The sequence below is a fragment of the Numida meleagris genome, chromosome 11 (genome assembly GCF_002078875.1).
Source record: "Numida meleagris isolate 19003 breed g44 Domestic line chromosome 11, NumMel1.0, whole genome shotgun sequence".
Lineage (NCBI taxonomy): Eukaryota > Metazoa > Chordata > Aves > Galliformes > Numididae > Numida > Numida meleagris.
The window spans coordinates 4,370,041-4,386,124 of NC_034419.1; positions in this window are offsets into that span (position 1 = coordinate 4,370,041).

The window sequence follows — 16,084 nt, forward strand, 5'->3', positions numbered from 1 at the left end:
CAGTTTTTGCCACTGGCAATAAAATGCATATAGCCCCCGCATGAATAGAAAGCTTATTTGTAAGTGTAGTTTTTATTTCTATCCTGCCATTGTGTTCCCCAGTTCCTTACAGTAAAGGAGTCTCACAGATGTTGACTCCGTTTCAGTGTCTGAATTCCAAGTGGTATATGCTGTTCAACACATATGCTAAGCCTAATATTGTAGAATGTTTCAGTGTTAGATCTTCACAGACTTATCTTAATACCAGAATCCTCATTTCCAATTTAAAATTAGCTGTTCTTATGAGCTTGATACCGAATTCTGAATACGTACAGCCTATCAATTCATGAGTTGATCTGATAGTTTGGAACTGGACTCTCCTCTGCTCTTCTGTATTCATCAGTGGTTCTTCTCCACAGTGTTAGAAATGCTGCTTTAGATGAAGTTGAGTTCCTCACCTGTGATGGTGCTGCTTACTAAGAAGAAACTTTCTGTTCATCTTCTGATTTCATCTCCATGGATCTCATCAAAACTATTAAGTATCTGAAGGGTGGGTGTCGATATGATAGGGCCAGGCTCTTTTCAGTGGTGCCCAGCAACAGGCACAAACTGGAACATAGAAAAGTTCCATACAAACATAAGGAAAAAATTCTTTACTTTGAGGGTTACAGAGCACTGGAACAAGCTGCCCAGAGAGGCTGTGGAGTCTCCTTCTCTGCAGATATTAAAAACCTGCCTGGATGCTTTCCTGTGCAACCAACTCCAGAGAATCTGCTTTAACGGGATGGTAGGACTGGATGATCTCCAGAGGTTCTTTTGAACCCCTGTAGCACTGTGATTCTGTGACGTTCCTGAAGCAAAACAGACAACTTTGTGTCCTTTATGATAGAGGGGAACCTGTCCTACTTTTCCATAGCATGTATTTCTTGGATATGGCAACTTCCTATGAGCACAGAATTACTACTTGTGTCTTTAACCACTAAAACAGTATAAAGAGTAATTTTCATAGTGTCAGCATCTGGCATCAAAAAGTTGTATCATATTGTTTCTTTTAAAACTGTGTTTCTGTATTTTAATTTCTCCATTTGTTACGTTTTTGTTTGTTGAAAAGCATGGATTATATTAATTCTTGTTGGTGAAGATGCATATAGGTATGAATTGCCTTACTGTTGGTATACATGAACAACAAACACCACCAGATGCCCTCTGTTCCTGTCTCGCATCGGAGCTGCCTCCTGGTAATTACCTCCTATGGATTTTAACTGAAAATACTGATTTTAAGCGAGAGAGCAGGAAAGGACCACAAATCTTTTTTCCTTAGGTTTGAAGAGGTTAGGATGTAATGCCACTTGGAAGCATTTAGGGAACTTGTGCTATTTATTATATATATTTATGTATATTATATATATGTTATACATATTTATATATAATATACATAAATATATATATATATAAATATATAGTAAAGTTTTCTCTTTGTAGTGGAAATGCTAAGTCATGGCTCGAACCAGTGATGGAGCACCTGGTGGGAAGGCAGGGCCAACCCAGGCGAGCTCAGGTGCAAGCAATGGACCTGAGTGACCAGAAGGTGTGGAGCCAGGATCCACACCTTTCCAGCCTTCATTTAAGGGTTGGCAGTGGAGGTAAGGGCCTCTCATTTGGAGGTTCCTGCCTGTCTGAGGATGTTATAGGCTTTCTAAAGGTAAGTAGTTTTGTTATCTTATTTCTGAGTCTACTGCTGTTATACGTCAGGGGATCCTCACTTGTTGTGGCCTGGAGGGACCTTGTTGTTCTGTTGTGCTTTGCGTTGTGTTACCCCCTTCCACCTCTACTCTCCGGCCTTATTTGTGATCCTGTGGCTCACCAGTATCCAAGGGTTCTCCTTCAAACAAGGACAGAGACATAGACACCAAGAGATTCTGAGTTTTCTCAGGCCTGTTGCTGAAACTAGCTTAGCCATCAGCATCATCAAGATTTATCCTTCTTTTGCTGGGCAATTATTATGAAGCAATATTTAAAATCAATAAATTGATTATTAACAGGCAGTGATAATAGTGAGGATAATGAGAATAAAAATTATTACAAAAAATTCATTAAGAATTGAAATGCTGGCATTCCTTCTGACTCTGGTTCTTTCTTCTTGCTTATTCTAGTCAAGAAGGGATTTCAGAAGCAAACTGGCAATGTATGGAAAATTTCATTTTACACATCAACACTAACTCTTATAGATACAGTGAAACATCATAAGACAAAAATTGTGCTCTTTCCTTGCAGGTGGTGCACTGCAGGCTGTTTCAGTCAAAGCTGTGTAATTACTTTAATCTTAGCAATATTTAATCTGTGAGGAACTGACTTCCGCATAGGACCGTATATTGTTTATTACCAGCTGAAATCCTGCAGTAGCTGGAAGCTGCTGTTTTTGCAGAAAAGATCGATAGCGCTGTCAGTTTTTCGCTGAATGCTTTAAACCACCATCCCACCTGGAAACTTTAAGGGAAGTTTCTTTATTTTCTGTATTTGGATAAGAGCAATAGGAAAAGTCAACAAACACATTTTTTTATATTTTTTTTTCCTCATCTGTGGAGACATCAGACAGGAACAAGTCAAGGTGTTCTCTTGTGCCATCATTACATAGAGCAAGTAGGAACTATGGGTTATCCAAGTTCACTGCTTCCTATCCAAGCACTCTTGAATTATTAACAACCCTAGCTCTGGAAGGATAACAGCATTCTAGCTGTATTTCCAGTGACGCAAAACTGGAGTAATACCAGATGGTGACTCGTTGGAAGTAGTAAGGTAAATAATGAAACGCCTCCTGAAAGTGACATCAGTAACAATTACAGTGGTAATAGTGCTTCCAGGGACATTGACAATAATAGGATGTTTCCTGATCATCTTTATTTTTAATCCGTTTTGTCAGTATTTCCAATTGAAAGAGTATATTTTGTGATTAACCATAACATTCATTAAGCACTTGATTTTCCTATTATATGTAAATTGGCCAAGCATATTAGTCTGAGGTGTGTAATGAGTTAAGGCTCTGAATGCCCACCATGTATCCTGCAGTATTTCCTTATCTTATTTCCTTAGTATCACTCCGAATTTGAGTTGATCAAGTTTAGACTAATTTAGCCGCTTTTCATTACGTAACAGTTCTTGAGAGTAAAATTTTGTAATTTGCAGATACAATATGTGTTGGAGGAACTTCATTTCACAACAACTTAAATTCAAATGTTTTTAACTACATCATTCTTACCAGTATACTAGTATTCTGAATCTGTTGATAAGCAAGGCACTTCTACCTTCAATGCCATAGATTATTTATTAGCCTAATAATTGTTGCTGCTTTAAGTCATCTGTTCTCATAATCATCTATTACTAAAGCAGCATTGAAATTCTGCGTGCAAAAAAAAAAAGGAAAGGATCATTAAGCTGAATAAACAGCGAATGATGCTGAGAAATACATTGCAGTGATATTTTAAGCTAATGCTTGTGTGGGCTGCGTAAAATCACGACGAGCTTATCTCCCACAATCCTTTTTGCAGCCTTGTTACTAAACAAGTAGTTTACTGCTGCTTTCCTTTACCTGGCCAGGCCAGTTAAAGCCTTCAGGTCCCAAGTAAGGATGGTTGAGAACAAGGTGACAGGAGTGCATAATGGGATGAGTGAAGGTGTAGAAAGTGACTGACGTGCGATCTCACTGACCTTCAAAGTCATTTTAAAACAACTTATTTAATTTTTCACAAAAAGCTCAGCCTTCATCAGAAGAATACTTTCGTTCTTCATAGTTTTAAGTGCTTTATCCTTTCTGGGTTTTAGTCCAGGGTTGTCACCACTAGGTTAGGCTGCTCAGGGCCCCATCCAACCTGGCCTTCAGCACCTCCAGTGCTGGAGCATTTGTAGCTTCTCTAGGCAGCCTTTGCCAGTGCCTCGTCACCATCTGAGTAAAGAGTTTCTCATATGAAATCTAAATCTGCACTCTTTAAGTTGAAAGCCTTGTCCTGTCACTACTCTCACTGAAAAAGTGTCCCTCTCCATTTTCCTGTAGGCCCATCTAGATAATGAAATGTCTGAGTGAGGTGTCCCAGAGCCGCCTTTTCTCCAGGCTGAGCAGGGCCAACTCTCTTCAGTCTTTCTTCATAGGAGGCATGCTTCAGCCTCTCTGATTGTCCTTGAGGCCTTCTCTGGACCTCATACAACAGGCCCATGTTCTTGCTGTGCTGGGGGACCCTAAAGCTGAGTGCAGTACTGCAGGTGGGGTCTGAGAAGAGCAGAGTAGAGAGGGAGGGTCACCTCCCTCACCTTCCTGGCCACGCTACTTTTGATGCAGCCTGGGTTGTGGCTTGCTTTCTGGGCTGCAAGCAAACATTGCTGCCTGAAGTTGAGCTTTTCACCCACTAATACCCACGAGTCCTGTTCTACAGGGCCCTCTCTATCCACTCTTTGCCTAGTTTGTGTTCATGTTTCGGATTGCCTCAACCCATGTTCAAGAGCTTGCACTTTGCTTTTCTGAACTTAATGAGGTTCACATGGGACCACCTCTCATATTGTTTTCCATGGAAAAACCTTGTAAATGTTGCAACTGTATCTCAATGTAATCTGAAGCAATGGTATTGAACTGTTGTATGATGCACAGAACAAAAATTCCTATTCCTTCTGACTTTGTGGTGTTCTTGGAATTTCCTGTACCATCTTAATTTACTTCTTGGACTTGTTTTTATCTGTTTTGTCAAACCCAGAAGACACACTTTTACCTGAAAGTCATAAAGTCACAAACACTTTTGATTAAAATAAATAAAAATCATTTGCAATGAAGAACCTTGAATATAGATCAGAAAAAATTGTTTCCTGGCCACCTGAAATTACTGCTTTCTGGATATATTAAGTTTTAGATAAATTGCACTGTTTGCTGAATTCTTAAATGACCTAAGCAATTATTTGTTCTCAGGAGAGGAAAACTTACTCATCCTAATTATCCATCTTACTCTGGAAAAAGTAGCTCTTGTACATGACTGTTCGTGGAAAAGCAGACATTAAAAGCAGTTCTGTTAGTCACTGCATCTGAGTTGGCACAGAAGGTTCTCAAGTTGAATCAAGAAGGTGTCAGCTGCATGTCTGGGTATTTTTAGTGCCTTTCTTAGGCTCTAATTAGTGATGTCTTAAAGCACAGTTAAAATTCAGATGATTCCTGGACTGTTTATGTCTTCATAGTAGATAAGGATAACAAACTGTTGTAAGTGGGGGGGGAAATCATGCGTTTGTCTTTGATATTAGAAACCATAAGTTCTCCTAAGGGTATGGGTTGGCTTTTTTAAAGCTTAAAAGATTTGTGGCAGCAGCACAGAAGTTAGTATAGCTACTTTGTGCCTCCTGTCGCTGGTCTCTGGCTACGTAGGAGGCTTAATGCTCAGGTCTGTCTTGCTGCTGTCTTCCAAGAGAGTTGAAATGCCATTGCTTAAATCTCATGTTTTCAGAATAAAATGCACAGTCTCCCAAAATACTGCACTGACTGAGTAGTTCACCCACTTAGAGCCAAATTTGTGAAGAATTCAAGCCAATTAAGCTGGCTCAGATCTTGCTTCTTTAAGACTGCTCCATTCCAGAGCTAGAATCAATGTCAAATGTTTCTATTGATGTTCTGGGAACTATATATACATATACAATCATTTAAAAAAAAGTTTTCCTTCATTAAAGGCAATAGCATGATATTTATGAGTATCTTTAGAGTTGGGTTTTAAAGCCCTCTGTGCCCTGCAGGGGTTTAGTTTTCAGGTTAAAAAAAAAGTATAAAGTTTAAATAATCAAATTACAAAAGTTCACTGGCAATGAAGGATGCATCTCAGCTTGGCACTGAGTGCTTTTTTAAAATACAATGACGTGCATAGATTCTCAGACAAAAACAGATCATGAAGCAAATTATTTTTTTCATTTGGAAAGAGCATTGGGGAAGAATAGAGCTGCAGAATACTAAAAGATGTTTTCTCAGAACAAATGGAGGAAAGCATATTAGAGTGGTCTTCAGCAGCAGACTCCTTACTGTGTTGTGAAGTTTTCTGCTGGTCTGCAGCATGCCTTCTGCTGAGGTCTAATCTGAGCAGACAGAAGCCATCAGTTCCATCAGTTTGTTTTGCCTGTAATAACAAGCTGTGAAGCAGAGAGTAAGAGTTGGTGTTTACATGGCTTCTGGTTATGCAAAACAAACTCTTTCTGCCAGTGACATTCCCCATGAACATACAGTTAAAAAATCTAACCTGCTAGAAAATTACCAAGATAAGCTGATTACGGTAATGCTGTGAGCAATAGCTCCTTCTCAAGTCAGTCATATCCTTACCACAGCTCCAGAATGAAGAATATTAAAGTAATGCATAAAAAAGAATTCTTGCATTAAGCTGAAGTGAAAAGGAATTAGTCAAATGCCACGGAACATCTTGAGTATCTGCAGCATAGCTATAATTTAAAAAGCAGCCACAGATTCACTTTCTGTTCAAGCACTGAAAATTCAGGTATTGTGTATTCTGCGGGTAGCAAAAATTAATCTTGGATTCAGACATAAATTTTAGACAGGAATGGTGTTTACTCGCAGAGGAATGTCCATATCTAACTTAATCAAGTGTCTGAAATTTTTCAGGTATGTATCTTTCTTGGGCTACTTCTCATTTTGTGAGGTTGCCAGTGTTTTATTTCAGCACTATCCTTTTCATTTTTCCTCATTCTTTCTTATTCTCTTCCTTCAGTGCACCCTAACCTGCCCCTCTTCATCTGTCCAGGTCACTGTAAACTTCTGTTTTTCCCTCAGAATTTAACAGCCTAACAGTCTGGCATTCCCCTGGAAGCAGCATCACTTCTCTGTCTGTCAGACATGCACTTTCTTGGCCCTGTCCTCACTGACCAGTTTGCTAATACAGAAGGGAAGGCAAAAGAAACAGTGAGCTGCAGCTCTAAACAGGAAAGTAATAATTGGCTCTTCTCCATGTTCTCTTTCTAAACTAAGTATTACACTCTTGTTTCTAGCAGCCACAGAAACCTTCCAGAAAGGTGAGATATGAAGTCCAGGTGGAATATTCCTGAGGCTTCTCATGCCCTCCTTGAGGATGGCTGTCAGGAATTGATGTAGTGAAAGACAACAAGGAGCTATTTTGCATAAGCTTTCTAGCCAGCTGCTCCTGAATACATGAGCACACTATAGGAAAATACTCTGAGATCCAAAACTACAACAAAAATATACCACAGTATTATCTAGGTACACCACTGAAAGACTTCATGTTCTCAAATGTATGAGGGCAGTTTAAGTGGTCAAGGTCATGGTGTGTTGCTTTATAGAAACATAGCCTTATTTGTGAGTCGGGTTTTTTCAGTCACAGGCTTTAGTCTCAACTTCATAGGTTTTGTTCATGGAAAAAAGTCTATAATCTTTAACATCAGAGAACTCCAGAAAGTGATATACTTGTGTGTTGTGAAATTTTCCGTAGAATTCCAGATTATTCCATGATCAGAAAATTACAGCAATGATGGCAATTCTCTCCCCTGCCCCGTGGTATTTATAGTTGAACAGTATCAGATGCAATGGCTTCCTGAAGCTGCTTTTTGTTGTTAGCTACAACAGAAGTAGCATTTTAGCCATTTTCCTTGTGATCAATCCATGTAAGCCTTGTTACAGCACATGATTTAATAATTAAAATGGTTCTCCTTCTAAAGTTTCCTTTCCTCATTTAATTTTAAAAGAAAATTAGTGGTGATCAAATATATAGAGCATTAAGAAACTGTAAGAAATGCATTTTCTCTTGGTCTACCTTCTATACAGACAGTCTTATCCTTTTTTTAAAAAAAAAAATCAGATTCATAATCTGATGTTTTTCTGAATCTAATTTGTTTTTGATTTATTCAGAAGCAGATTGTATAACTTCATGAAAAGTTTCTTTTTACTAAGAATATGTTCTTCATTGTAACTCATGGAAGTGGCTTTATGGCTATGGGTTCAGTGTGATTTTTTTTTTGCTCCTGTGTCTGCATTGCAAGACATCCTCACGACTTCAATACATGCTTTCATTTCACGCTATCTTGAGTGACAGGAAAACAGACTCTTTCTTCTCATGCTTATATATAATGTTTCGTTACTAAAATTCTGTGGCTTTCAAATGCAAAATAAAATCTTGTCCTGTAAGGTTTTTTTTTCTGAGAAATCACTTCAGAAATGTTAGTATACCGAGTAGCAAGGAGACTTCAGTACCCACTGACTATGTTACATAATTTATTCAAAGATATTTTTTGAGGTGCCCAGTGAAGCTGTATTCAGACAGTAAAGATCCATTCAGATTTTATTTTTACCTTCAGCTGCCAAATGTCATGCTGATTCAATTCTGTTAAAACTTGGTCTGCTCAACATGAACTTGAAAAGAGTAATCAGTTTTGCAATTGTTGATTGTGCATCTACTCAATTTCTCTATTTAAGAGTGCTGTGAAAGCTGTGTAAGTGAAATAAACTGTGTTCCCATAGCAACATGTACAGACTAGAAGAACTTCTAGATTATGTAGAATCCTTAAAATTAAACACAACAAACTAAAAACAAGTAGTAAGGTAGTTTTTTCTCAGTAGTGAATGTGAAGACTAAGACAGTCCATACATGAATGATAAGAAGATGCTGCTTCTGCTTGGTCTTTGCCCTTGTGTGATTTTCTTGGCCAAAGTCTGGAATCACAAAACTTGTCTGACCTCACTGCGGAGTTTGCCAAGCAACCCAGGTTATGACAGTGGCAGTGTATGTGACTCAGCGAGGCCACTGTATGCACCATATATTTAAATACTAAGATGCTGGCAAAAGGATTTCTATGGAAAATTAAAAAAAAGTCTGTTTTTTCTTTCCCAGCAAGTTGTGCTTAGCCTTTCCATTTATTTATCAGAGGCCTCACCTTGAAATTCAAAGGAAGAGTAAAGTGGTCACTTTTTGTTTTTATATTCATGCTCTTGTGAGTGAGTAAACAAGTCCTTGTTGGAAGATGATCTCAAAGTGCTTATGAGTAGTAGAGTTTACGGTAAAGGGGAGAAAGCTGCACGTCTGCCAGTCTTGTGCCGCAAACCAAGAAAGGAAGATCTTGGTCCTTTCTCATGTGCAAATTGATAGAACAGCTTCAGTTGTGAATGAACCTTGATGGAGCCAGAAGGCGAAGGATTGAAGGGGCTCTTAGCTGGAAAGAACATGGAGCCAGATCTTCAGATAAGAGAAGCAGAAAAGCAGGCATCTCAAATAAATGGAAAATGATATTTTTTAGTTTTATACTTTTTTCCAAACTGTAATGTAGATGCTATAGTACAGCTCACTGTTATTGGAATCAGCTTGTGTTGAAAGTCTGTATTAAGAATTACAGAAGTACAGTATGTTTGAGATGAGAAACCCACTCTTCAATAACTGGGAGCAGGCAAAGCTTTCAGTATTTTTTAAATTTCCAGTTTGATACATAGAATATAAATGGATATAAATTCCATCAGTTTGTGAGTGGAAGAAGTGGAACTTCAATATTAACCAGAGCTGTAAATTCATGGAGTTGCACTGGATTAACAGTTTCCTGACACTGAAGGAGGAGGATCTTGCACTTTACTTGTCCCCATTCTTTTCTCCCCATGATCTCACACCTCAGTTCCTGCTCTCTGGCAGTTGCCTGAAAGCAAGGTAGGCTGATTCAACTCCTTCACCAGGAAGGCACCGTGCCCTGAATTCAGATGCCGCTGCTCCCATCAGCAGACAAGCACCTCAGGCAAGCAAATGTTGAATGTGTTTGGAGATAGAGCTGGGAGAGAAAAACAAGGTCTTCTCTTTCACAGCAGCACAGTTTCTTGGCTTGCTCTGGGAGAAGAGAATTTCAGCCTTCTCTAGTATTCATTTACATCTGTAAGAGAACTGATCTCATTAAGAGGCTGATATGTGGTTTATAGGTGTGTGTCTAGATGGTGAAGGTTAGGTTTAGGTTATACTAGGGGTTTTTGTCTTTCTTTGAGCTCTTGCATAGCTGTGTCATATTCTTAGCTCTTTAACTAGTCATACAGAAGAATTACTCAAAATCTGATGTGTTCCTGACTGCTTTTGACACAGTCTTGACAGTTAAAATCCTTGCTAGTATATGCAACTTATAACACATTCACGACCGCCTACAATAGTAGAATAACACGCTAATGCTAAAATTGATTTATTTTGACTCTCCAGACCATTTATGAGTGTTGAGGGCAAAGTACTTCGGATAATAGGAATACAGAACTCTATTTGTTAGAGGACCGCTTTTTCTTCTGTCTCTATTTTTCTTTCATTACCCTGTACATCTTGTTTTCCCCAACTGGACAGCCATCCATATTTCAGTGGTTTGTTTTCTGCAGGTTGTTTTTACTTTATGCTAATTCAGTACTTACAATAGAATTAGTGCTCTCTATCTTAAAAAGAAAACCTTCATTTAAAAATACAGTTTAGAAAATTACTTAGGCTGGGAAACTTAACTTACTATGAATTTTAACTGTTTTGCTGAACAATTTATGGAAAATATTAATGTAAGTTATTACCATGTAACTTCCTCCTAATAGGACAAATGTTACTACATATTGAAAACCAAAAAGTTGTTTTATCCTTGACTTCATATATAAGCTTCAGACAGTAATAAATACTGTACCAACACAGAGTTCTTAGCCCAATAAGTTCTTCCAAGTAGTAATGTGTATGAAAATCCACAACCATCCTTGCAACTCCCACGCTTTTTACTGCTTCCTTTTCTGTTTCACTTAAACTTTTTACTGCTGATGCACAACACATTTAATCTATTTTGTTTGTGTCAGATGATAAACACATTAAAAAATCTTGCATGCTAGAGTAAATGTATTTTCTGTCATGTAGTGCTTTCATTATTTTTCCAGGTATACTGTGAGCAGGTGAGTACTGTCAGGCAAAACAGGAAAAGAACTTATCTTGAACTCATCTTGAGTAATTTGCACTCCTGTGATCTGCAGGAATTTTGTCTTGTATGTTCTCATACAGGCTTGCAAACGTGTATCCCAGACTACACAAATCAAAAACAATAAATATTTTGGTATGCAGGAGATATTCAACTGCTTATAACTTGTTTGAAGTGAATATCTATGGCAGAACTTTGCCTGCTCTATAGAACCCAAGGAAAAGTCTATAAAGACACTGCCTGGTGAATTTCAATTGTGAGGTATTAGAGCAGAGTCTAGAGATGTTCATGTTGTAATGAAACAGACATAAATGTTAAGTGTTTGAAGATAAGCATACTGTAAGTTTCCTTTAGTAAGCAGAAAAACTAATGGAAATTATGTATTTTGCATAGATGATTCAAATTCTAGATAAATACTGTAGTCTCTTCCCAGAAGAGCAGAGTATACTAAAAACTACTACAAGATAAGGAAGAAAATGAAGGTCTGTTTGCTGAGTGACTTATGAAATTGGAATCTGTCAAGTCAAACCATCAAACATGGCTATAACTTCTATGTGGGAAAGAAACTTGGATTAGATCCAAAGATACTCAGGCATTATGATTTAAGATAATTTGTTAATATAATGATTACTTGTGTTTTGGTGTGTTCAGGAATATCTTTAATTCTTATTTAATACTGTCTATTGCCTTCAGTGTTGTGATTTTTTTCTCCTTACCATATATGGGTATGAGCTAACAAAACTATTGCATCTGTGTAATCACAAATTTGACACATCAAAAGTTAGTTACAAAAGCACTTTCATTCAGTGAAATTTCAGGGGAAAAAGTCTGTTCATCTGGATGATAGTAAGATTTTTTTTTTAAACACTTATGAGAAGAGGAAGAATATATCAATACAGTAAATAACCTACAATATTGAGACCTACATTCTCTCCAGAATGTGGTCTGCCATTGTTCTAAATGGCTGCCTGTAAGAACTTCCCTGGCTTTGAGATGAGATTGCCATAAAGTTCTCCTTTCTAGGAACTGTGTAGTTACATATAAATATTTATATTGCTAAGATTCCAAGTACCTGAATCCCATGCTTAGAAAGTCTTGCTCTGAATCATGGATATTTGCAGAAGCTGTGTTTTGGGGAGCTGGCCACAGAGCAGGCACAGGCCATTTGCTAGTTCCTTAACTTGGATTATGGGAAAGTGTCAGAAAAAGACTAAAACAGGACTTTATCACATTCTAACCAATTGTCATGGCCAACAGATTGAGTTCATTTTGGTAAATTCCTGAACAAATCTAACAAAAACTTTCCCTGAACAATCCTCAAATCCTTCTTCTATGGCTTTTCTTGGAGTGTCACTGTCAATGGAAATCAAATAGCTTAAGATGTTTTGCTTGTATGTGTTTCCAGGTGACTGCCCTCTTGCTTCAGTTTGCAAGTTCAGCATCTGCAGGGTTGCTGACAGGCAAGAGTGCAGGCACCAAGTTCTCTTTTCAAACAGGCTATTCAGAGCTCCTGCATGTCCTTGAGCGAGCTGTCTGCCTGCAGCCACCACTGCCGTTTTGCTGACCCACAGTGTAGACAGCTTTTCTCACATGTGCTTTTTACATATAGTTTCCAGTAATAGTAAATGTATCTGTGCAAAGACACTGAATATTTTTCTCTGTGAAATAGCTGGAACTTTTTAATGTGCAAGATATTTTGTACTTTATTGCATACATGTGCATTTCACTGTTGAAGAAATAAGGTGTATTGTAGAGATCTTGAGGAACACTTGTAATTAAACGGTTTGACTTTAAACCACAGTGTGTTGGGCATGATAATTAGCACTCAGTATTTCCATATAGTTAAAAATAGAAGACAAAACTAAGTATTTTGAATGCTTTTAGCATTGAATCACCTGGTTTATGGAACTGAAATATTGTCTTTTCCTGGACAACTGATCTGTGCTAGAGATGCGGTTGTAAGCGTCTGCAGTCCTGTGGCAGTGTGTCCTGCAGAAACACACAGCATGCTGCAGAACAGTCAAGTTAGTGCTTTCTCAATAGCTCTTCATTGAAGGGGAGTCTAAAGAAATCAGTGTATTTTTATGCTCAACTGGTGGATATAATCAGGTCAAAACGTAGAGAAAATGGGTACCATCTTGATTGTGAATAGATAATCTCTTTTACCATGCTTTCCAAAGAAAATGAGATGAGTAATATTAAGCGTTATTTGTTTGAGGCACAAGAAGTAGTACTAAATAGCAAAAAGAAATCTTGGTATCGATATTTAAAATCAATTTGTCAGAAAAATAGTGGTGGAGGGCTGGGTGGGCCGTCTGTCCTTGCTTGACCTGCATGTGTTGTAGGTTAGTACCCCAAACACAGCACTTCGATTAATATGTTCCTTTTTTCATCTAACAAACAATAGACAGGAGCTTGGCTTGCTCTTACTGAATCTCTTCCTGTTCAAATCTCTTTTGCTCTCTTACTGGGCTGTCCAGAGGCACTGTTAAAGTGAAGCCAGGGATCTACATTTCCATCAGTAGATATGACTCAAATATTCCTGTATTTTCAGAGGTATTCTTAATAACTACTGTTTTTTTTGCTTAGAGGCATAAATTGATTACTGCAGAAATCAGAAAAATGTTCTCTTCTGAATCTTTGCCTACTGCTGTAGGGAAAGGAACTGGACAGACATAACATGGCAGATAATTTTTCTGTTCTAATTTTTCTGTTAATGTAAAGTTTATTCTGAATGTAATTACAAATTGGCAAGTACACATTCATTCTAATTGCATTTCATGGGACTATTTAATCTTCATAAAGACACTAAGTCTGCACAATGTCTTTGTGTCGTAAGCAGTGACTCATCAAGAGGAGGAAAAGACAGATCTTTCTGGTGCTCTGCAGGAGAGTAAATGGGTCTAATGAGGTAGTGGATCTTTAATTTTAACATCAGTCTCCTTTGCAGGGTACCTTAAAATCTGCTGCTTCATTCTGACATTAGATTGGAAATAATTTCTAATAATTTATTACCAAAATACTTGGAAAACTTTTGTCAGCTGATAGCTGAACTTCAGGGTTTTTTCAAGCAGTCCTACAGTGCTTACTTGCTTTTCCCACAACTAAATATATTTTGGAGGGAAGAGGATGTGTGTGTAAAGGAGAAAAATAAAGAACTTGCTGTAGCTAATATAGCAGGATTTATAAAATTGTTTTTACAGTTTCATGTTATTACTGAAGAGGTTTCTTCTCACTAAGATGTACAATAGAGAAACTTCATACTGATTATAAATCTTCCTTGATTCATGATGAGAAAACTGCAAGAATGCTTCCAAGTGAGCTAAAGCTGGTTCTGTTGGACCTGATGATTTCTTGTGTCAACTTACTACTAGCCTTTTTGTTCTTCTGGAACTAATATTAAAGGACATGCTTGTAGACTGCGAACAGCCTGAGCAGGAACCACGAAGGTGATGCTAAGATATTATATCAAGAGGCAATATACTCTTTAGCAAAAGTATAAAAGTAGCAAGGGCCCTTTAGATGAAGAACAGGTTGATCCACTCTGCGATGAGTTAATAAAGCGCTTTTCTCTATACCTTAGCACACAAACTGAAATTTTCCTGCCATGAATGAGGAAAACAAGCATGCTTTACAAGAGGGACACTTTTTAAAAAGACTATTCATGAAGGGTTCTGCCCTGGTCAGGGATGTACCCTAGAGTGCCTGAAGGACACTGCTGCCTGGACAAAGAGTTAAATAGAGGATTTAAAGAATTTTTTTCATTGAGCCAAATCGCATTGGTGCATCTTACAACACAAAGCCTAAAAGATACTCTCCTTGTAGCTGTGGTATTCCCTCTGGATTGGCAGAAGAAAAGACAATTATTCACCTGCCTTTGGAGAAGCTTGTTATCTTGGGCTTGGCACAATGCAATCTGCCATTTCACAGCTCCTGCCAACTTGAGACCAGCACTTAGCCATAATGCTAAGTTATCTGGGGAAAAAGGTTAAACTGGAGTCAGAAATACTGCACGATTCCTGTGAGTAGCATGGGAATAACAAAGTGGTGTGTTGACTTTGAGCATTTCTCCAAACCTGTAAGAGTGGAAAAAATCTGACACATTCCCACAGTGTTTTTGAAAAGTGCTTGATAAATACAGAGAATCAAAGGGCTGTGTGACCTTTTCCAGAAGTTCTCATCACAGTAGTTAAAATGTTTATCTTCTCTAATTATCTGTTTATCTGCTTGTGGGCAATATTGGTGGTAGGTGGACAGTTGGACTAGGTGATCTCAGAGGTCTTTTCCAACCTTAATGATTCTGTGATTTTAAAAATTACTTTTAAACATTAGAATTCTATAATTGAGGGTTGCTGGGATTTGTTTGTTTTGCTTTTTTTTTGTAGCTCAAAGTGAGCAAACTCCAGTAAAAATAAGCTGCGCTTCGTAAATTGTGGTTCTACTTAATGACTTTTTCCTCTGAAGTTAGGAAAATTGTTACTTGGAACCTGGGTCACAAGCCTGACTTCACCAAGGTAATGATTTATCTGAAATATTTTTTTCCATAGTATGTATTCAGCACTCCTCTGTTCTGTGTTCTGAATAATCTATCCATCACTCATCTACAGTACTTACATAGTTTAGTTCCACTTTACAGGCACAAGAAGTAAATCTAGAATTTTTTTTTCCCAACTGCTCTATTAAGGAATGTGATGGAAATCTTAATGGCAGCCTTGGATTGGATGAAATAGAACAGAAACAATGCTCTTAGTTTTATCTGACAAGCCGTGTGACTGGCGGTTTGAAAATTTGGTTCTGAAGACTGAGCCAATACTAGATGTAAGGCTGAGATGTTTGTACAAGTTTGGCAGAATTTTTCACAACTGTCGTATCTTAGAAGACAAATCCCTGATGCTCTTTATTTGAGGGAACTAGACACATTTTCAAAAGAAAGCCTTACAAACTGACTTTTGTGAAGGTTTTAGTTATGTAGGGAAAGTATGTATTTGGATTTAAGGGTATTTAGAATGCTAGAATAAATCATACAAATAAACCTTAATTAAAATAAAATACAATTTAAATTATATAGATACAAAATTAAATTATATCAAAATTTAAGGCAAAACAAGTAGTGTGGCATAAGTAGCGTTAATTTTGTATGCCAAGGTCTTGCACTCCTGCAACCCCTGTTATCAGA